Source organism: Macrobrachium nipponense, chromosome 27, assembly GCF_015104395.2.
Source record: "Macrobrachium nipponense isolate FS-2020 chromosome 27, ASM1510439v2, whole genome shotgun sequence".
Classification (NCBI taxonomy): domain Eukaryota; kingdom Metazoa; phylum Arthropoda; class Malacostraca; order Decapoda; family Palaemonidae; genus Macrobrachium; species Macrobrachium nipponense.
In genome coordinates, this window is record NC_087216.1 from 6,294,008 (window position 1) to 6,318,257 (window position 24,250).

The following is a 24,250-nucleotide window of genomic DNA, read 5'->3' on the forward strand; positions in this document are numbered from 1 at the left end:
TATGAATATATATTTATTAAAGTTTCCTTCACATTCATCTTATTACATTATGATTTTATTTGTTTTAGTGAAATCATATAAATGTAACCATTTCCAAGTAACGAAATACATGTGCAGTAATTTAGGCGGAAGTGCACAGCTATGAGCCTTCCGCGATCGCTTTCTATTCAGGGTATAGTCTGATAACAAAGGTCTCGAGACATTGAGCCGAATGTGCACTATAAAGAAATGCTCATTGATCACCTCTGTTCCTCCTTTAGATGAACATTTTTGCAGAAGTAAACATTCAAAGTACGAAACTAAAAACCACTTTCGCTACAATACAGGAAAACTTAGATGTGCGCGCGCACCTTGTACATACCTAGGTGAATATATATTATGTATTTTGTATATATATATATATATATATATATATATATATATATATATATATATATATATATATATATATGCGTGTGTGTGTGTGTTTGTGTGTTTTGTAAACGTATTCTGGTAGCCTACACAAAACATCATAAGTGATATTTTTCGTGCGTTAAAGTCTAACATATGTATACACGCATTAATTCATGTATTCCCCTTTACCCGTCTTATCTGTATAAACGCACACGTGTAGGTAGAATGTGAATGTAGAAAATATGCATAATATTCAGAATAGTTATCTACTTGTTTCGTGAATAATTTTTCTTTTTTATATTTTTATTAGTCTAATCATGAAGAACTATAACTATATGAGAAATTGGAAAGAAAAATATAGAAGAGATAATCGGAAGTCTTAAGAAAAGGAGAAGAGAAGAGGAGAACCCTGTTCTTGTCTATCGAACGAACTCTGCAGAGGAAGCGGTCGTAGGGTAGGGGGTGGGGGAGAGAGAGAGAGAGAGAGAGAGAGAGACAAGGAAGGAAGGTGATAAGGTTGGAAGGAGACGCTGATGGAGATGGAACTGGTGATGGAGAGAGAGAGAGAGAGAGAGAGAGAAGAGAGAGAGAGAGAGAGAGGAAAATAAATACTGTTTCGGAATGCGATAAAGGGTTGAAGAAGTATTTATGGTAAAGGAAATGGCACAGAGAAATGGTAAAGTATAGATATACACGCAATACTGAAGAGAATGGTACGGGTGTTTTAGAAATATACCACGCCGTATGACAGAATGTATCTTACCCTCCTCCAGCGTGCAGACATTCTTCCTAAGGTTGATATTTCATATATATATCTATATATATATACATATATATATATATATATATATATATATATATATCACACACTTACATTTACATACTTATTGGAATAGAAGTCTCGGGAAACAAGATGATATCATATACACGGGGTGTGTGTCGATTTATTTTTCTGATGATATCGCTAACATCGTCCGGAAGGTGTATCTTTCTTGAATTATTCCATTAGTATATGCCTTTTATGTCATGTACTCATACATGTCATGGGTGGGCATAAAACTTTGTCGTAGTATAGGACTCTCAAACACGAAAATGACCCTCCAAGAAATTTGAGTTCAACTTGGTTTCCTTTAATGTACTCTAATCTCCTGCCTCGTATATTATTAAAAGTTGGCAGAGCAAAGGTTACGCTTTTATCATTGACTGTACTTTTGTTTTTTTTTCCATCTGTCCACCCGCCTGTGGTAGTCGCGCATGGTAACACTGCGTCCCGGGCTTTAAATAGTGACGCTATGTGTAAGTTTTAGGTAAATAAAAGGGTATCTGGGTGTACATTTGCAACTGAAAAGTGTTTTAATAATTTACTGTATGCGAATTACACCGTTAATAGGATATTGTTATTATTGTTGAATGTAAGCTGAATGTAACTATTTAAAGCCCGGGACGCAGTGTTACCATGCGCCAGCACCACAGGCGGGTGGACAGATGGAAAAAAACAGCGTGTAGAAAATTTAAGTTCATGAGTCACTGATTCCCTCTTCTCCTGGTTTGCTTTTGGCTACAGCAGAGTGACCGATTACTGAGTTGTATTGGAGAAGCTGACCTTTTCCGTTTTGGATTTCGAACCCCTGGCGATAGTGCTCCCAAAGAAATTCCTTCATGTATTATGCATGCATGCTTGTTTATAAATTTCTAGAACCTTGATTTATGTATGGATATACCTGTACTGTATGCTATGCATTAACATCCATAAAAGCTCACACAAACGGTGTCAAGTGTGTTATAGTAGATTCTCGGACTGTGTGCCAAACTGTACAGTATGGTACAAGTTTTCATAATTTTATAAGTAACAACGAATATGTGGCAATGCTTATGTTTATGTAATGGCTTTCTATCCACTGCCTTTATCTGTTTATTTTCTAGTTCATCATCCCTTCTCAAAGAACAAACATAAGGTTATATATTCACACACCAGAAGAAATCTGTTCAGAAAATCGATCTGAGTTGGTGTCTTATGCTTTTTAGGTTATGATAAATAAATTTGATAATTGCATTTCAGGATGAGGATGTGGTTAGAGAGAGAGAGAGAGAGAGAGAGAGAGAGAGAGAGAGAGAGAGAGAGAGAGAGAGAGAGAGATCCTATTTTCATAAAGTACTGCATTTTAATTTACATTTGTCTACCATCGCTTGTTCAGATTAAAATGTAATCAAATTAATTTTATCATTACTGAATGGAATAATATTCACTTTCAAACACCATTGCACTTGCATGAATCTATTTCCAAAATAATTATGTTTCATTAGCATAAGGTAGGATAGGGAATTCGATGTCAACGGTGTAGCTTCGCCTTCATCTTTCAAAGTATGAAAGCATCACGTACAAAATTAATATCAAACTATCGCACATATATGGCCAGATCTTTGGTGGAGATGGCTTGTTTCGATTCTTCATACAGAACTTGAATTTTAGCAGAACTTGTACTCCATAGTAGAAATCAGTTCGTAGCTCTCTCGATGGCTGAGTGCTTAAAGTCAACCGTAACGGTTATAGAATCAAAGCTTTTCTGGGGCAAGTGCAGTTATTATAGACAATATCTTTGGAGTTTGTCTCCCAAGGTGTAAGGAATTCCAAATTAATGCCATGAGTAAATTAGTGGCAAAATATCATATATCATTTATACGTATATCTATACATAGTATGCATAATAGATATAGTATAATATATATATATATATATATATAATATATATATAATAATATATATATATATAATTATACAACACACACACACATTACGTATTCATACACACACACACACGCTGAGCTCTCAAAAGTGGAGGTGGATGGATATCGATTGTAAGTTCAGAACCTGAATTCAACAGAGTTTTATACCTAAGTGTCGTAATTGATCTCGCCAGGTAGCTGAATGCATTAAGTAACCACCTTTCATGTACCAACCCGAAAGGCAAGTTTTCGAAACCTGGTTAGGGTAGGTGAACTTATATACAAATTCCTTTGGGTCTAAGATATTTCCGGAGCTTTCATGAATTCGGTATTGAAGGTCTTATTGTGACTTAATATTTGAAAGCAGGAAAATGCCATTTGCAAAATTAGTGAAAAAATGTGATGTATATCAACCATATATTGCACACGGGCCATGCATGGCTAAATATTGAATACCCTATATATAATTATATGAATAACGTTTAATAATATACGGGGCAGCGAGAAGACCGAAAATCATATAGTTTTTTCTTATGTAGATCAACGTTTCGGTAAATGAAATAAAATACTAAGAAGAAGAAATGATATCCGGTTATCTCGCTGACCTGTGTCTTATTAAACTTAATCTCGCCAGAAGCGAAAATCTTGTTAGTTATAGAATATTTTATATATAGGTTATATAATGTGTGTGTGTGTCTGTGTGGGTATGTGGAGGGAGAGAGAGAGAGAGAGAGAGAGCTAATTTGTAACCAGTTTATCATCGGAACATTGGAATATTTCCTTCCCAGGGCAGAATCTATTGCTCTGGTAACGGGTTGACCTTTGCTTATGCGGCTATTTCAAGTACGTTCATATGTGTATGTCTTCATTATTAGAAAAATGTTACTTTGATGTAATGGTCTTCATAGTAAATCTATCGTAAATGGCGAAAAAAAAAACCGATAAGTTGCAATCAAATTAGAATAAATTAATATTTTAACCAGTTCCTGCCATTCCATAAATGACAGACTATAAATTATGTCATCATTATGAAAATTGCTTTCATATGATACTGACAAACTTATGTTTAAAATATGCAGATATACGAGATGAAATTTTTTCATATATATGTATCTTAATCCCTACAGAAATTAGTTGTTAACGGGAAAATATGACTTTAATATGATGCTGTTATTTAAATAGTATTAGTATTTCATATCCACCGATATTTTTTTGCTTCGAGATAATGAACGAGAGTCAAAACTGAAAACCATTGAGCACTGAAACTGGAAACTGTTTGCTTGCTGTCGAAGTGGTGCATACACAGTCCGCAAGTTAAGGAATGACATGAACTGAATAAATACATGTCTTATTGACCTTGATTGCAGTTTATCGGTTTTCTGCATCATCTGTTATAGTAGCTTTATCATGAACAGTTTTATTTCCATTTTTAGGGACAAATTTCCTAGAAATAGGATAATGCTAGGCAATCGATTCTAAATTTCAGATTTCATCACAGGCAAAGAATGATAATATCAGCTGGTTCACGGAAACAGCGCCAGAAAATAAGGTGCTGCTGAGCAGGGCTGTGTATTTCGTGAAGCGTTATATTGCGCGTCCACCGAATAAGAGGATTTGCCTCTCAAATCGCGGCTTAGGTCGAAGGAGCAATCAGAAATGTATTTCGTAATTGAATTAGATTCTATTTTTCTCCACGCTAGGAAGCCCGCCGGTTCCTGTCGGCTCGATTAAGGGTCCGGGCCTGGGAGAATAAATACTGAAACAGGTAATTATCTCCCCGAAAGGTCACACCACGTCAGGTAAATTGAACATTGCTTTCGAATTAGGCCGCGTGAATCCAGTTCTTGAATTATTATCCGAAGGGAATCCTGTCGGGACCGGGGAAAGGAAGTTACCTGAGGATTGGAGTCTAGATGAGGGGCGCTTGAGAGAGGGGAAAAAAAGGGGGAAAGGGTCTCACCCCTCAGCTGCCTGTCAGTTCCCTTCATTTGGTCCAGCGGTTGGTTGGACCGAATCTCCAAAGGTTGTCATTTTTCCAAGTCTTCATCCCTTTTGCGTAATTACTGTCATATCTGCGCAGTGTTGTCTACTCTTATATCCTGCATAAGATTCCCAGGTTAAGATCTACAGGAGAATGGATACGTGTCATCGTGATGGTTACTTATGGTGTAAAGGATTCCTTCCGGTTCGTGTAGGGTATAGGATGCTTTCCAGCTGTTCAGCGGCTGTTGGGGTTTGTATTTCACGGACACAAATATTTTTCCATATCTTTCATTCATTGATTTATTTGTTTAGTCTTTTCAACCTGATATTCTATCTAGCAATTAATTTCACTATCGCTGATCATGCATTATTATTATCTTCATGTATTTCCAGCTCGTGCTTCGATTCTGCTTAGTTGTCGGACAGCATTCAGTTTCTGATTCGGCGTCAATGTCTGTTCAACTCTGTTGTAGGTGGCGTCAGTAAATGTTATAAATCATATGTTATATCGGTGTGTCTATTTCGTAATATGTCTTACGCTTTCCTTTACACTTCCTTCAACAGAGTCAGCTGCGAATGTCTCTTCCGATATTCTAACCCCCAACATGATTTGCTGACGATGCAGATATGTATCGAGTGTAGCAGAAGATTGCTCTCGTTGCATTAGCTTAAATTGCAAGTGGTTGTGTGCAGTGACGCAATGATATTGAAGCAGGAATTATTGACTCAGGCGATTACTCGTGTCAGATTTGATCCCATTACTTGCGTTGTTTGATTCCGAGTATGTGCTACTGTTTCGCCTGCTTCGGATTCCTTTGGCTGGAGGCTCTCTGCTATTATTATTATTATTATTATTATTATTATTATTATTATTATTATTATTATTATTATTATTGATGCCATGTCATCACTTTTCGCTACTAGTACATAGGTTCACAAGTTTATTTTTATAATTTGGGTTACAACTACTGCCATGACTAAAGCCATGGTTCTTTGAATACCAGCGAGCATAAAAGTCAGTTTAACTTACCTGCATAGCTAAAATGAGTGACTTTATTATTATTGATGCCATGCCATCACTTTTCGCTACTAGTACATAGGTTTACACGCTTATTTTTTTCTAATTTTTGTAATAACTACTGCCATGACTAAAGCCATGGTTCTTTGAATGCCAGTGAGCATAAAAGTCATAGCTAAAATTAGCACTTCATTTAATTACACAAGAACAAATCAATTTCAGAAATGTAATCAGCCACTTAAAAAAAACCTTAGAACGAAAAGTAATGAATGGAACAGTTATTAATTCCGAATAGTAATAAAAATCAGAAGTAAATAAACGAGAAAGGCACGGAATGACTAGAGGTAACACGTGCAAAATTTACGCAGTGGTGAATTTATAAAAGGATTTGAGCTCACCTTGCCTTTTCAACGCTAGAGTTTAGAACTTCTTTGAGGGTCACAATAGAATTCCGGCTATTTGTTTTCAATTTATGAGGAGACACAAGTGCGAGCGCGCGAATACTTTTACAATCACACTCTCACGGTTGACGTTTCCATTTTGTTTATTATTTCTCAGTCATTTGCATTTTAGATCTGACCAATCCAGTCGTTCCAAGTTTTATTCGAAGTGTTTATATTCTTACACCAGTGCCTGCTGCTCTTCGCCTTCTACCATTTAAGATTCATCAGACTTAACTTTCAAGAGTTATTTATATATATATATATATATATATATATATATATATATATATATATAATGTAATATCTGTACGCTTTTGAGTGCATGTTTGTGTGTAAACTATATCGGAAACATGTGTGAATTTTTTTTAGATTCATTCCAATATGAAACAGAGGGAAATTGAAGTATAGGCTATATCAAAATAAGAGAGAGAGAGAGAGAGAGAGAGAGAGAGAGATTTTCATCACCCAGCACCTTCTCGTATTCAGACATTACGCAGACAGATATATATTTATAAATGTCGCTCTTGCTACGTCTGGAGAAAAGCGAATGAAAAGCCGTCAAGACTTGGTAGGAATTATTGTCTGCCAGGTGTGTTACACAAGCAGGGAGGAGGAGAAGTACATTCAACTGATTCGGATTTCCAAAGACGAGACGAGAACAAGATAGAATTTAGCTTTATGCTGTCTTTCACTCAATGTTCCTCTCTCTCTCTCTCTCTCTCTCTCTCTCTCTCTCTCTCTCTCTCTCTCTCTCTCTCTCTCTCTCTCTCTCTCTCTCTGACACACCAAGGACAAAGATTTCTTTACCTTATTGTAGTATATTATGGTTCTGACTGATCATATTTAAATTTATTTTATTTCGCACTGAAATCATTTCGTGATAGTGAATCAGGTCATATTTAATTTCGTCAATTTTTCTTTGATCGCATTGCCGTATTATCTTGAGTTATTCAATGAAGACTTTTTATTTCTTAATCAGTATTCATTATTTTTGCTTGTTTTTTCATTTTGAAATCAGATTAAAGCGTGCCATATGCATTTCCTTTTTTTATTTTGTGTATCTATAATGTAATGTGCGTTTAGTATATTTCAAACAAATTACTGACATAGTCATTATAAACTAGCTAAAAGGTTATAAGGCTTAATTAAAGACGTAAAAACTTGCACACAGACACATATATAATATATAGATATATGTATTTTATATATATATAGATATCTATTAGGATATTAGGACTATATAGATAGATATATATAGTATAGATATATATATTAAACCAGATATAAATAATATTTGAATATATTGGCATAGTATTCGTTAATGTTGCAGGCTACGCATGAAAGGAGAGGTTGTTTATCCTTTAGCAATGTTTTGTTTTTCCATAAAGTTTATAAAATGACATCATTTGTAAGCTGGGCTTCGCATCATGTTTGTGTTCATGCAGGTAAAAATAAAAGGAAGCTAATTAAGGCTCGGTCTTTTTAAATCCTGCTTTTGGGCGTGAAAAAGAAATCCTCTTTGGATAAAAGTATAGTGTTTACTTTTCATTACATTTTAATGGAACTTTTTTTTTCGTTGTTGTTGTTGATGTTGTTGTTTTCGACCGCCAACTTTGTTGATCTGATTTCTATCAGTGGTGGCATTACCCGTAATTGCCAGTCTCTCTCTCTCTCTCTCTCTCTCTCTCTCTCTCTCTCTCTCTCGGCATCTAGAGGGAAGTTTTAACGGGAAGTTTATCTCCGGGGGACGAAGGCAGATGGCGAAAATTGCTCGACCCTTCAAAATATCGCCTTCGGCTGTCCCTTTACCGGGAGTTTGGAACAAATGACGGGTTTCGGTGTAAAGGGTAGAGTGACTTGATGTCAGTCTCCTTCGTCTACTTGGACGCTCATTCAAGAGCGGGTGAGCGAACTCTGGATGCTGGAAATTATGGAACACTGGGGACTTCGCATTTCTTATTTCTTTTTCCAGGTTTTTTTCATATATATACTGGTATACAACCAGTTCAGATGATGATTGAAGTTTGAATGATTTGACTTAGTTTTGCATTACGAATTTAGAAAAAAAAAAATTTCAGAATGGACAAACAAGCAAAAAGAGGCATGAAAACGGCAGTTCAATTCTTGTTTAATATTAATCTTTCTGGATCCAAAGCCAACTGAATAACAAACATCACAATAACAGTAGAGATGTTAACGCGGCAATCAAAACACCCAGGAAGTAATTAAAACTGAGATGAATGATAGTGTTTACGGATGCTCTAGACTAGAAGTCATAGCTCATGCTAACGCGTGGCTAACTTATGATTAAAAACTCAAAAGAAATTTTATATAAAGTTTTAGTCTCAGATTAATGCATAGATATTATATATTTTCTCAACAGTAGCGTAAGCTTTGTACTAAGTCATCTAGGAATATCGTGAGTCTCAGTCATACAAATATATCACGTACCTTTGTTGACCGTCAAGAAGATAACTGATTTAGGAATTGGTCGTAGAAGGGTTCCGAGTTTGACCTTCGTACTCCTATACAGTTTAAGGATTCCTTCTAAACTTGGCACAGCGTGAACGGAGCTCTCCCTTCTCCATGACTGTGACTGTCATGTTTACCTTGTGATCAGAACTTCATCCACATGGTTGAAAGGATTTCCGTGAAACTTGGCTGGAAGGTAGACCATCATGCTTAAGTATGCCTGAAGGGATCGCATCTGTCTGGCCGACTGTCAGTAGATCTGTCACACTTACCCAGTCATCGCAACATCTACACCGTTGAAAGGATTTTTAGCCAGAGTTGATATAAAGCGGAACATTATGCAAAGATATGCACAAAGGGAGATCATCCGTCAGTCTGCCTGTCAGCGTGTCTGTCACACTAACCTTTTGACTGCAGTTCGTCCTGAATGGTTGAAGACATTTCTGTCTAACTTGGTACGAAAGTTGACCATCATGCATGAGTGTCTGTGAAGCGAGATCGTCTGTCTGTTATCCCTGTGTTCATCGCTCTGTTGAAGGTTTTGGAGTTAGACCTTGCACAAAGGTAGATCATCAAGCATATACAAGTGAGTGAAGGGAGCTTGGCATCTGTGCCAGTCCATCTGTGCGTTTTTCGCACCTAATTTGTCATGGCAACTTCAACCATACAGTTAAAATGATATCATTCACACTTGATACAGAAATGGAGCATCAGTCATCTGTGTACACGAAGGAAGTCTCGCGTTTGTCTTCCCTCTTTATCTCGTGTTCGTCAATGCATATGTCAAACTTATGAAGTGATTTGAATCAAATCAGATACAAAGGTACATTTTTAGCATAGGACATGAAGGGAGACCTGGCGTTGGCTTTCTTGATTTCATCTGTCAGACTACTCTTCGTAAGAATTTGGCTGGGCTTCGGTAGGGGACATTTGTTGCTTGAGCAATACTTGTAGAGTACTTGTCCTATCTGAAGCCACTTGCATTAGGAGAAATATATTATGTAACTTAATTATATTGATTATGATAAGTAGTAGCTATGTGGGTATTTATGGGATCACAGGAGTTAACTTCATTCATAAGTGGAAATAAAGGGCTGTAACGGGTTGACTATTGCTTCATGCATTGTCTAGACACCTGTCAACAGAAGCGATACTCCTCGTAGAGCATCCCTCCGCTTCTGTGGGAAACAGAATAGAAAAATAGTTAAATGGATTATAAAGTATCGATGGTACTGATGAGAAGAAGAAAACAAATGCCCAAGGTGTTGATCGAAACTGATCCATCATATTCATATCCCATCAGAGCAAATTATTATTATTATTATTATTTTATTATTATTATTATTATTATTATTATTATTATTATTATCGAAAACTTTAAGGTTTCAGTAAACTTCCCTTAGATAGAAGAAACGAAATATTTATATTTTTTTTCTTAACAAGGCTGAAAGTTAGTTAATGGAATTATTAACACTTCCATTCGCATTGTGTTTTTACGTCGAGTTGCCCTACATCGTTTTCGCTTCGCAGAAATGATTATGGGGAAAAGCGAAACAGTTTTGATGTTAAAAATGAGGTCACTAATGTTTATTCGAAAGGCTAATTGTATGTCGAATGTCAAGTGCTTTCATCCGAAATAGAATTAATTAAGGAGTTTTTACTCTATTCGCTGATATTCGTGCATAAATGCGTGTGCATATGTAAAGACATATATATATATATATATATATATATATATATATATATATATATATATATATGTATATCTATCTATCTATCTATCTATCTATATATATATATATATATATATATATATATATATATATATATATATATATATATAGGTAGATAGAGTAGATAATATATATATATATATACATATATATATATATATATATATATATATATATATATATATATATATATATATGTGTGTGTGTGTGTGTGTGTGTGTGTGTGTGTGTGTGTGTACACATTTTTCTCCTTACTAAACATTCAGTCCGTTTCCCAATGACTCCAATGGACCTTCTTTGACATCGTAGTTGGGTGACTGTGATGGATCGCAGCCGGAGTGGAACGTCGTCCCAAAGATTTGCTGATAATCGCAGGTTAACATATGATACCATCCCATCTGGGGAAAAGAGAGATGTTTATGTTTATATGTTTGTATATGTTTCGTTTGGTACTCTCTACAACCATAGATCAGTTCTCTTTTTACAAGATTTAATCTGGTAAGTCGTCTTATCAACTATGCTGTATCTCTCCTATGGGTACTATTTTGGTTTATGTTCCGACTAGCTACACATTTTGGACTTTTTCGTTTTGTTTTTGTGGCCCTCTTGCTATCGCAGGAAAAATGCGGTTTCTCCCTGTTCATGATATCGGTCACTTACAAAAGAGTTTTATCCATTTTTCAAGTCCGCATTTATCTCTTTCTCGAGAATATTAGATTGGCTGACCCATCAACAGTTAAAAGAGAAGGGGAAAAAAATACTGAACAGGTAAATGGCCCATGTCAGGTGTCTTTAATTGTTGAGTGGTGTATCCTGTTCATGTGAGCAATGCTGGTTGGTGACTGGATTCAATTCTCATATTTCGAACTATACTATTGCCTTTGGTGATTATTTCCTGGTAGACAATTTATTGTGTGATTTCTTCTATACGGGAAAAGCAAATTTTTTTTTTTATACTGCGAGAATTTTTTGATAGGCATTGTGGAATAAGCGGAGCAAAAAGTGAACGTTGCACCACTTGATTCATTTTCCATTCTATTCACTTTTTTTATTTTTATTTTTTTAACCTATTGATGTTGCTCTTCAATTTAATTGACGAGACGCGTGCAAACTTATTGCATCAACGTGTTGACAACTTTTTCGGAAATTTGTTATTCTTTCCGGATTGCAGCACATATCGTTTTTAATATCTTTGATGTTTTTTTGCGCAAAATTTTAGTTTTTACTTGCAGTCTCCAGAACATTTTCCTTTTGAAATTCTAGTTCGCACATGTGAGTCATCGCTTTATTCGTCGAGTGAATCCTATTCTGCGTTTTTTCTCGTTTACTTTATGTTTGTGTTCGCGCGTATGTTTATGCGCGCGCGCGAGTATGAATATATATATATATATATATATATATATATATATATATATATATATATATATATATATATATATATTATATAAATGTGTGTGCGTGTGTGCACGCGCGTGAGTATGAGTGTATATATGTGTGCGTGTGTGTGTATGCATACATATAGTGAAAATTTTGCTCGGTTATACTTAACAATATACGCTAAGCTACAGATATAAGTGAGAAAATTTTTAATCTTCAAGTAAAGCACGAATAGAGAGAGAGAGAGAGAGAGAGAGAGAGAGAGTTAGACGAAGGTTGAATGTGGCCGGGGAATGCAAGAAGTGAATTTGTGGTTACGTGACACATACATCAATTCGGCAGGTCCCGTCTTTATTTTTGCATTAAATCATACCCCTTTACCCAGGAGGGCATGGGAGGGCTACTTAAACTTGTGGGTGGGCTTCAAAGGTTTGGCATGCGGTCAGGTAAAGGAAACAATTATCTCGGAACTTTAGCATTAGGGACTACGAAACAGGGTATTGGGTATACCCCAAGTTACATGTATCCTTCATTTTTGTGTTTTTTTCTGTCTTTGCAGGGTCATTCGATGCCGCGGAGGGTGAGATTGCCTCGATGGGGAAGGTAAGTCGCAATTAACTCCTTTATTTGTAACAAAAAATTTTGCTGCCTTGGGGTTCGTCTCTTTGAACTTATGATACGACGGCAAGAATGGCCAGCAGTACCCTGATTTCACACAGGAAATGTATACATGTAGATACAAATTACGTTATATATTATATATATATTATATATATATATATATATAGTATATATATATATATATAGATATATATATTATATAAATTAAATCTTTGAAAAGCTATATCTGTTGCACTGTGGGCTTTAACACAAGTAGGAATAAACTTGTTTGCTTGCTGTGTACGGTTATGTTAGAGGAGATTATAAGATACGTATGCAGATTTATTTATGTATTGTATATACAGTATGCATACACACTTCCAGGGTATATATATATATATATATATATATATATATATATATATATATAGTCCTCCTTACGACTCAAGTGCTCTGACGCTCTACAATGTCTTAGTCGTTATCCAAAGCAATCTGCATTGGTACATTGGTATTCGGTTTAGTTATTTCCGCCTGAAATTCTCTTCATCCTTTCGTGTTAGGAGCCTCTAATTCTGGCTGTTTGGCGGAAGGAGGTGGGGGGCGGGGGTGGGGGCGTGGGGTAAGGGACCCAGTGTGCTGGCGAAAGACGAAACGGTCTAGGGGTAAAGTAATACTTAAGAAATGGAATTGTTCCTACACGTTATACCAACCCTCGGTCCTTTACATTAGGAGTGGAGACAGACCCCGTCCACGACACCGTCGCTCTCCACTCCTAATGTAAAGGACCTCAGGTTTGTATAGTTAGGAAAAATACAATTTACTTTTAAAACTTGTGATTTTTGGCGACGCAGGAATGCTGTTGTTTGTGAAGTTTCTCCATGAGATGCAGAGTCTTTGTTACAGTGGCCCAAAGAAGTGTGTAGTTTTATTGTCATTTGTGTTCTTAAAAGTATAGGTGCTTGTTCAGAATTTGAAGTGAGCCAAAACTGATTTTTAACGTTGTAATATTAAAAAGCCTGTCTTAGCATCTGTTCCAAATTACTTATTTTTCAAGGTAGCGTAAAATGCAAAGAAGGCTCTGTCCCTTTCAAAAAGGTTTGGCGGTCTAGTTATATAATTTTTAAACGAGGAATGCAGCCATGGACTGGTGACGCCCCTGCATTTGAGATCTTGCCGCCATCCCCTACGTAACCACCCACCCCCTCCCTCTTATCTCATCCCATATTGCGAAATCGCAGTCTGCTTCCCCTCCCCTCCCTCCCTCCCCCCTCCCTCCCTCCTCCTCCTTCGCCCCAACATACTCCCTTCATAGTATATTGCCCGTTCCTATTCGTCAAATCCAGAACCGGTTGTTATCCGTTAACAACTAGATGATTACGGAATTACTGGCAGAACACGTCTAGAAAATAGCCATCGGGCGAAAATAGCGGCGATATTGGCGCTCTTCCGGTCCCTTTTATGGCGAAGGATTGGCGGGAAAAGATCCCAGGAAGGAAAGTGTTTTTTTTTCTTTTTTTCCTTCGTCGTTGGGTTCTCGGGAGGGGGGGGGGGGGGGGGGGGGGGGGGGGCTGTAGATAATTTAGATTTACGATAGGAAAGAGATTCTGGCCTTTTTTTTGCGTCCCCAGGATTAGGGTTTTGGGTTGGTTGGGGTTAGTGTTATTGCTGGGTTTTGGAGTCGAAGGCGCCTTGCTTGTTCGTGCAGACCCGCTGTGAAGTCTGATGCTCCCGGACTTAATATGGGTACAGACATTCACCTGAGTCGTCGCTTTGATCATCTCCCCATCCCCCCATCCCCTCTCGTATTTTCCCAAGGGTCATGTGTAGAGGGGTAGGATTAAATTATATGCTTGAAACTGTGTTACCATCCATGGCATTTGGCCTACATGGAAAAGGAGGGCGCCAGGCGGTGATCAGGCCTTTTGTTCTTTCCGTTTTGTTGAACGTTACCTCCATTTTGAAATCCGATTCTAATGGCGACGTTGCAGTTTTTCGGATTTCATTTTTAAAGATGGATACGTATACACACTTTTCTTTGTTTATCCTGTTGGTTTATTATCAAGGTGTATTTGGATGCAGAAAGGGCTGTAACCGAGAGTGAAAGGCTTGACTGGAGGGCCTGCAATAAAATCAAAAGTTTTTAAGACTATGAAGATTTCTTTTCGTCTTCTCTGCCCATTACACGTGTGTTTTTGTGCATTGATGTGAATTAAGGTATTATTGAATGGTGCACTTTGTCTCTCAACGTGAAATGATGGAAGACGAGGCAAATGAGAATTCCCTTTAGTTTTCGACAGTAGGGTTCTACTTGAAACTTGAGCAGACTCTCTCTCTCTCTCTCTCTCTCTCTCTCTCTCTCTCTCTCTCTCTCTCTCTGTTTACGTCAGATAAGTAGACCGTAGCAGCAGATCCTTTTCTGTCACCTAGATCGTTGTACTGAACTTGCGTACGCACGATTCTCTCTCTCTCTCTCTCTCTCTCTCTCTCTCTCTCTCCTCCTTGCTTGTTGACACGCACCATGACTTGCACAAATGTCCCTTTACGCGTACCGTTATGTGCTTCAGCTAAATTTCTCTCCCCTTTATTTGCTAACTCACCTCACCATTATCTTCATCATGAGTTTTTTTTTTCCGTGTTGCCTCGACCATTGGCGGCTCCAGACAGAAAGAGAGAGAGAGAGAGAGAGAGAGAGAGAGAGAGAGAGAGAGAGAGAGAGAGAGAGAGAGAGAGAGAGAGAATAGTGGGGGTGGGGGCTGGGTGTGGGACTGGTAAAATAGGAAATGAACGTTTTTAGTTTCTCTGTACTTTTCTTTTGATATAATTGTTCTCTTCAATCTTAGAGGAAACCATTTTACTTTCGTTGAAATTTAATGAACGGTGCGATTAAATTACTTTGAGCATTTTTTTACTTAATATGTCAGTTTACACAGACGCGCGCACACATATATATGTATATATATGTGTATATATATGTGCAATTATATATGTATTCATGTATGCATGAGAATACATAGAAAAATTATACTTTGACATAATGCAGCTAAGGGAGTCTATAACGGGTCTGATCAAGTTATTCAAAACATCTCTTACCATAAATTTCCTCTTTATTAGCAGTGTAGAAGACTTCTTTTTTGAAAATCAAAATATGTTATTTTTGTACATTCAAATTTCATTTGCTCACATCATGAGGGAGATATAAAAAAAGTATATAAAGTATTTATCATGAAGAAATTAAAAATCCATCGAATACCGATCCGCTGGAAAACGATAATACCTGTTGATGAGCCTCTGCCAGACTTAAAAAAAAGAAGAAGAAAAGTCAGCTTTTCTCTGAAGCTGACGATGTTTTAGAATGGCTTCAGAATTAGATAGTTTGTGCAATTGAAGGTTAGTAGTTAGTAGTTCTTTACGTGATTTTATTTTTTCATCAAATCGCCAGGCTTTGGGATTTTCATCTTTCTGTGCTCTCTGACTTACTTATACTATGCCCTTTTATGAAGCAGGACTATCGCTTCTTTTGATTAATCATACTATATATATCGTGCAACGTCACCTACAGGTATAGGTTTGGGCTTATAGCGGTTTCTCCGGCCATTTTTCATTTATTTTTTTATAAAGGTCGCCATCATTGTTTAACTTGTAATTTCAACTTTTGAATATACTCACCTCTTGCTCTTATCCTACCGATCTTCAACATCGTGTCATCTTCATTATCAGCACCATCAAATCCTTATTCTCCAGTGGTAATAAACTATTAACATTGCCAAATGTTTTCATAGAGGCAAGGCAAATATTTTTAAGATGCATCGTTAAAGATTCCGTTAAAATTTTCAAACAATTCCCCCCAACTCTCTCTCTCTCTCTCTCTCTCTCTCTCTCTCTCTCTCTCTCTCTCTCTCTCTGATCTCCAAGGTAATTTGCTCCTAATGGCAGGTTATCCTGGCGAGCGATATATGATTTAATGGTTTATAAGCAACCTGAATGGTGTGCTTACAGTATGTGAGTGCGCGCGCATGCGTGTGTATGTAGTAATTACTCTCTTATTGATAAGGAGGTCTTTCCCACGTTAAATTACTTATATAACGTAAATGGGTTTGGTAACGGCAGTCTTTTCGAGTGATTATAAATAATTCCATGGTACAGATGCGCTTCACCAAGCTTATCTGAAATTATCTGGAAAAGTGAGTAATTTACTGAATTATGTTATTGATTGTCAGCCTCTCTCTCTCTCTCTCTCTCTCTCTCTCTCTCTCTCTCTCTCTCTCTCAAGGAAGAGTAGGTCATTATTTATAAGGCTGTCACGTCGCACTTCGAATTATTTTGTACCTTAAGTTTTGATAATTATACATTTTCAAGTTTTTATAATTATCCTTTTTCTTATATACCTTTTGTGTATTTAGTACTCAGTCTTTAATTATTTTTTTACAACCTTTCCTTCGTCTTACTCTTCTCATGTTCTGTTTTTTATCACTGCGATTTTTGGAAGGAGCATGACGTCTCATTGTTATTCAAAAGAGAGAGAGAGAGAGAGAGAGAGAGAGAGAGAGAGAGAGAGATAGAATACCTGCTATTAAAATCAAAGCCCGTTTCCATCAGACGTATCTACTTGTATAAATCAACATAATTGCGATTTGAACACACCCAGTCATGCTGTTGTTATCTCTCTATATGCATCTCGCAAGTTGGAAACCGCATACGAGGTTTCGTGTGTGTGTGTGTGTGTGTGTTTGTTTCCAGCTCAGAGTTATCTCGGAGTGAGATGTGTAGACTTATCAGCGAATATCGAACGAAAACACGACGCAGGAATCGACAGACGTTGATTGCCTTCCTTTTACGGCGAGCAACAATCAAGTGTCGAGGTTTTAGATCGGGAACGTGTGACTGAGGCTTCTGGTTTTTAAGGGCGTTAAGTGCCGAACCTGACGGCTACTTCAGCCTATCGTGGTCCTGATGGATCTCGGGTTGTTTCATGCTAATATGTATCTTCTGCAGGTGTATTGAGGAGAATTTAAGATGCTTACAACAACTTTCTTGACACCAGTTTGTTTTCGGTAAGTCAGTTTTGTTAATCTACAACTGTGAACGTAGAAATTTGATCAGGTCTTTTTCCCAACATGTAGGTACTTCTCTTGCAGTGCCTAATCTTAACTTGGGGACTCGTAGCTGTCACAATCTCTGTGCCTTAAACTTCGTCACTCATAGGTGTCACAATCATTGTATCATGAAAATCAGCCCCTTTGACAGGTCTCGTCTAAAATCTTGAACTCTTTTAATAAGACATTATTTTATGTGAAATTATTAACGCTTAAGCAGTGCTGTTCATTAATTGTCCCTCTCTCATGAGGAAGTGCGCAGCGCAGAGTTTACGATTCCTGAGTGAGGGTTGTTGCTCAGTTCGAAAAAAGATTGGTTCCAGACAGAGATTAATTACCGGCCGTAAATTGTTGGATTCCCAACCTTTAAACAGCTCTGGAGTGAACGAACTGTGTCTTTAGTGTACGCCCACGTTTACAGTTAAGTTAATGATACCCTCTGCACACTAGATTACTGTGTGAAGGGAGGGAGTTACACGCACCCTTGTATCATGCAGCTAAATGGATATGGTTACACTATCGTTATAGTAGTAAAAGAACCATGCCATCACAAGGCTTTTCCAGCTAAGAGTAACAGCAGTGTCGAAACTTCAAGCTGATCGAGTCATTAACTTTCACGATAAAGGAAATGATTGACAAGTCTTGTTAGGTTATGATAGGTTTTTAATCATGATTTCGGAGACTTAGTTACATGACGTCCTTTATAAGAAATTGACAGTGTTTAGATTGGTATTATTAATCATGTAGAGCTTAGATAAGGCGATAATTAGAATTACTTTGGTAAATAATTTATCTAAGAAATTCCAGTTTTTTTATTTTGATTGCTGCCATGTTCTTCATAATGAGATACAATGCTATTTTCTTGTTTGATTTGTGCTGAGCTCTCATTCACTCAATTTCAAGTTAGTTTTCCCTCGCATAAATGTCGAGATTGATCATACATGATCCGGAGCATTGTATATTAGATCGAAACTTTAATAGATTGTTTAAAAGCCAATACATTAACACGATAGTAAGTTACTGAAGTGATAGTTCGCTAACATTTCCTTGATGTTGTTCTTACAGTAAGGTGTTCGTGTTCAGTCCCCGCAAAATCAAATGTATTTAAGTATACAGGGCATTTGGATAATCGAAGAGAAAATTCTCTCTCTCTCTCTCTCTCTCTCTCTCTCTCTCTCTCTCTCTCTCTCTCTCTCTCTCTCTCTCTCTCTCTCTCTCTCTCTCCTTTATTGTTTTGACGCCGCAGTAAAATCGAAATAATTCTCTTTTCTCGGCATTATCTGACATTTCATATTTAGCAGTATTTTTACTCTCTCTCTCTCATCTCGTCTCACCCTCCTCGTATTCATCTCTCTCTCTCTCTCTCTCTCTCTCTCTCAGCACTATCAACAATTTCCCAAGGCTGAATGTCGGCTGCCAAAGAGATCCTGGTTCTTGCCTCACCTGTCATCCCTCGTACCTCTGTTATTTCTTTTGGAAGGCAGGCGTCCTTCTCTGGCCAATTCCCAGGTGCGTGTGTTCATGATATACACAGTATAGCTCTTGCATGTTCACCTCAGAGACCCGCACTCCAACAAGCATCACAGTCTTCAACTTGACCTGATGCTGAAGAAACTCTTAGACGAAGCTCTTGTTTATATTTCACAGTGTAGGCGAATATAGAATCGAATCATCCTATGTTGGAGGTTCTTTTAATATCGATTAAATTCTTCAGAGTGAAATGTTTCGAGCTACGGCGTGCCATCTCAGAGGCCAGTGATTTTTACTCCTGTTTTCAGTTTCTTAAGCTAAAAACATTCACTCTTATTTAGGAGAATCTTTTGCTTTTACTTGGTGCGGTTCTTATACTTTTCCCCTATTCCTTGAGGTTAACTCTGTTCTCGTCATAAAGCATGACTGATCAAAGGCTGCAGAATTACTTGAAAAGTATTTATTAGTCTATTGACAATATAAAACAAGTGCACCTTTTGATACGAAAGTTTGGTCTACCGTCTTATTTCTGCATGATATTAGATCACCACACAATATACCTTCCTTACACGTTCTTAATTTTGCTCTTGCTAACGATGCTGTAGAATTTCTCATCTTGCAAACAATTTGACCAGTTTTTATAGTATATCTTCTCTATCCCTCACGATCTATTTTAGATCTATTTTCTTATTCTACAACATAGCACCCATGTCTGCTGTACTTTTTTTTTTTACTTTCATACTTCTCCATACTTGTGTAATGCATCCCAAAACATTTAAAACCTTACGTCGTTGTTCCTTTGTGTGGAATACAGTTTTTAATCTGATCATCAAGTCTCTTACATAACTGATTGAAACGCTACATTCCTTCCATAGACCCTCTTTCTGGTCTAAACTTCTTTTGTTATAAATTCTTCTGGCCTCTGTTTTAGTTATCTCGATCAAAATCCCTCTATTCAACTTCCCCTTTTCTGATACATGACATTTTACCCCTAAAATCATTGGAGTTTCTTCCATCGCTTTTTCCATTAACTGGAGGAACAATAAATTTTCTATACCATTTCCTTTGACTCTTTCCCTCATCCAGACACACCATAAACACCCTGGTCAGCCATTCGATCACATTTCCATCATTGTCCTTCAGTATTTCTGGGAATTTCATTAACTCTGCTGTCTTTTCTTCCTTCACTGTCTTAATTAACCCCCTTTTGTCTTCAGCGGTCACATCTACATACTGTGCAAAACGTATGATAACATACTCTCACGTAATTAAGGGTTGCTTCTGTTCTTTACCATACTCAGTGGCGTGGTTGGTATGGTGTTGGCGTCCCACTTCGGTGGTCGTGAGTTCGATTCTCGGCCGTTCCATTGAGGAGTGAGAGATGTGTATTTCTGGTGATAGAAGTTCACTCTCGATGTGGTTCGGAAGTCACGTAAAGCCGTTGGTCCCGTTGCTGAATAACCACTGGTTCCATGCAACGTAAAAACACGGTACAAACAAACAAACAAACAAAATACTCTGTGAATCTTCAAAATACTTGCCGCATCAACCCAAGACTGCATTGTCTTTAAACAGTATTCTTCATTAGTATCTTTTATTGTGCATATGTACACACACATCCATACACACATTCATACATAATAAACCACCATTAATTTCCTCTTGCTCGCTTGGGCGTCAGATGTTAGGAAACCTTATCAAATCTAATTACCTCAGTAATCTAGCTACTGCTCTCATATTAATTACTGGTCTCATATTAATGGGCGGTTAAGTAGGTTCATTAGCTCATGAATGTAAGATTGCCGACAACTGTACTGGGAGCTTTCCTTGTTTTGCTGAGAAACTGAAAGTATTTGGTATTTATGATACGATGAACTGTGCTGATTATAAAAGTTGCCGTGCTTGTTCATATCTTGAGTTGGTCGGCCCCTTTTATGGCAGATAACTTTTTTTCTCATCCACATTAATCATCGCATGAAGTTCAAAACAACAAACTCATGTGAGAATCGTGGAGATCTTATTTTCATGATTAAATTAATTCACCGAGTCACTAAAGGATTAAGACTTACAAAATTAGCAAGAATCTTACATTATATTATAAAAGGGTGATAAATGTTACAATTTTTATTTAAGTATTTGGCGCTCGTTTTATTTAAATATACATATATACTAGAAATTGTAAAGCCATTCTTTGTCGAAAATTATGACGACAATACTTTTTCCAAACAAAATTGTGGCACAACAAGCACCTAAAAGCTATCTGATCTGTACAATATAGTATTAATTAAGCAATGATAATCTCAACTTTCTAATTTAATCTAAAATATTTTTTGAAAGTGTTGTGTAACTATTAAAAAAAATTATAATAAAATTCCTATAATGCTAATCACGGAAAACTGGATAAATCTCGTATATTGCTGGAAACGATCATAAAAAGAATCTCTGTAGCACCAAAACTTAAAGGGAGACGTAGTATGTCTTTTATCTTTTTAGTTTGCATGTCTTTCTATCCGAACGTTGTCCTTCAAAACATGTTAGATATATACAACGACTATTAACATTTCTCATTGAAAATTATTGTGACGAGTAGGGAAATAGGAAGGATGGAAAATGTTCGAAATTTCTAGAGAGGATATTTCCAATTCCCGTAACTAGGAACCTGAAAGATAAGAAGGCCATCTGCTAGTTAAAGACAGCGGATCAGACAAACTGCTAGTTAAATGCTTTGCAGAGGGGACCGTCGCTGGGTACTGCTGCTTATGAGGGGAAGGTGCTGGTTAAAGACTGCGTGGAGGGGACAGTTGCTAGGTAACTGCTGAATGAAACGGACAGCTGCAGAATAAAGGGCTGCGTGGAGAGGGCAGATGCTGGTTATTGCCGATTGGATTGGATGACAGCAGATTAAAGATTGAACACAGAGGAAAAAAATATAGATTAAAAACTGAGTAGAAGGGGTATAGTTGCTGGTTAAATCCTACACGGAAGGAAAACTGGTTTGCTGAAGACTAAGTGGAGAGAACAGCTGATGGTGAGAGGCTCTGTGAAAGGGACACATAGCAGTTAAAGGCTGGATTGAAGAGGCTGCGGATGGTTAAATTCTGGGTAGAAAGGACAGCTGTTATTTTTAATGGTTACAAAAAAGGTACAGCTGCTGCTGAAGAGGTGAATGGAAGCCGCTACTTTTATCTAGATAAGATTGGAAAAGACAGGTGCTAGTTAAAGACTAAGTGGACTGAAACCAGCTGTAAGGGAGTAATAAGACGAATAAAGGTATCTCCATAGCCTTCCTGATAGGTAGAAAAGACAGATTGAAACTGAGGGAAGATTTTGGAGATCTGAAAAATTTTATGTAACTTCGCTATAATTTATTTATTTATTTATTTATTTATTTATTTATTTATTTTTTTTTTGCTGAGAATGAAAGCCACATCATTTTAGAATGCAAATTATCCTCAGCTTTCGACGAACATCATCATCAGCTTAGTTGCCATGATTTTATTTACACGTGTCTTTTATTTCTTTGCAGTTTTCACATTAATCAGTTTACTTCTCCATTTTTAGTATGTTTTAGTTGAAAAATAAATGGTTTTGTTGGACAGGGAAAGTATATAACACGTCATGAGCAAATATGTTTATAAACGTAAAATAGTAGATTCTGTTATTCTGTTGTAGCAACTGTTTCAGATGAACTAGCGTAAAGTGTTGCATTGAGAAAACAAGGGTAGCATTTGCATTATTCCATTGCAAGGTATTGTACGTTACAAGGCTTCTGGTGGTTTCATTGGGAGCTGTATCCCCACTGCTGGAAGTTTACAACGGAAGTTGCAAATTTCATTAGGTGTCAGTTGCTTGCTACCATACTCTAGATTTACGACTTGACACTGAGGAAGGTGATGTCGCAACAAACACTAACTGGAGTGATCGTAGCCTTGGTTCTGGGAGGAAAATGTTTTTTTTTAAAGCCCGTTGCATTATTCATAAGTTTATTTACATATCAGTCTTTTAAATTTGGGATATTGACATTACTTTGGTAAGGTATGGTGATGACGTGATTGATAAATTAGTATTCTTTAAGTAATCTCCATCCTTCAGTTGAGGGTTGAAGCAGAGAATGACTATCAGTTTTGACACTAGCTTTCGGGAATTCAGAGTTTGCGGAAAAGATACACATTCAGATCCATATGCACATACATTCTTTAACTCCTCGAACGCTACCAGACTTCTATTTCGAATCTGATTCGAAGAGCATATGGTATATGTGACAGTGAGTTTATTAAACACGAAATTATTCATCGTGAAAAGGTATTTAGCAAACATGGTCGTGATTATAGCGCCGCGCCTTATCAGGGGAACTGTTATTATATATATATATATATATATATATGTGTGTGTGTGTGTGTGTGTGTGTGTATGAGCGTGTGCTAATATTAGATAATTTTTATATGTGATTTTCCAGTTGTAACCAACACCAAATACTTAAGTCAGTCAGCGGACAATTATGGTCAGTGAGCAGACTAGCGTCTAGAGCACTTAAAGTTACCACAGACTTTTAATGTCCAACGAACAGTATCCACTCCTTCAGCTAGAAAACCACTTTTTCTTAGCATTAAGAGCGGAACTTAACCTTGTTGCCCACATATGGTTATAATATGCGTATATCAGAAGGAAACGTTATTTAATATTTGCGCACATACGAACGTTACGTGCGAGAGGATTTTCAATATAAGTTGTATATTGGCAGTATTAGCGGAGTGCGCAGTGAGGTTAAGATCTGAATGCTAATAAATGTTTAGCAGCTGTACCGTGATAACTGTTCGTTTTGTGGTGAATCTGGTGTAACTGAAGTGTACTACAATCGAGGTTACTGAGCTTTTATAAAAATCTTAGATAACTCATTTATTTGCCTGCTAGACTGTATGTGTGCATCCTTTGTAAATTTTAACG

At 37.0% G+C, this 24,250-nt stretch overlaps 1 long non-coding RNA gene across 2 annotated transcripts in view; it reads left to right on the plus strand.

Moving 5' to 3' along the window:
* LOC135200770 (uncharacterized) overlaps positions 1-24,250 on the plus strand; it is a 647,058-nt gene that overhangs the window by 246,643 nt on the left and 376,165 nt on the right. For both annotated transcript variants that reach the window (XR_010311357.1, XR_010311356.1), the window contains exon 3: positions 12,703-12,746. This is a non-coding gene — a long non-coding RNA (uncharacterized LOC135200770). The remainder of the gene's footprint in view (positions 1-12,702; positions 12,747-24,250) is intronic.